The following is a 369-nucleotide window of genomic DNA, read 5'->3' as shown; positions in this document are numbered from 1 at the left end:
ATAAATGTGTGATCTTAGCTATGCTTGTTCCAAATGTCTGCCCATTATATACATCCTATTTATGTAAATTGTTGAAAAGTGACTTAATATGGGTCTGTATGTATTAAAGGGCTCTTTATTGGTAAATTGCCACTCCATTTTCATTAAAGGGGTCATATGATGCTATTTTAAAGATCATTATTTGGTGTAACAGAATATGTTGACGCTTTAATGTTCAAAAAACACATTATTTTTCAAATACTGTACATTATTGTAGGTCCTCTATGCCCAGCCTCTCTCAAACACTTCGTTTTCAACAAAGCTCCCTCCTTTGGCAAGCGCAGTCTGCTCTGATTGGCCAGCTGACCCAGTGCATTGTGATTGGCCGAA

Source organism: Sinocyclocheilus grahami, unplaced genomic scaffold, assembly GCF_001515645.1.
Source record: "Sinocyclocheilus grahami isolate Dianchi unplaced genomic scaffold, SAMN03320097.WGS_v1.1 scaffold1380.1, whole genome shotgun sequence".
NCBI lineage: Eukaryota > Metazoa > Chordata > Actinopteri > Cypriniformes > Cyprinidae > Sinocyclocheilus > Sinocyclocheilus grahami.
This window is presented reverse-complemented; position numbering follows the sequence as displayed.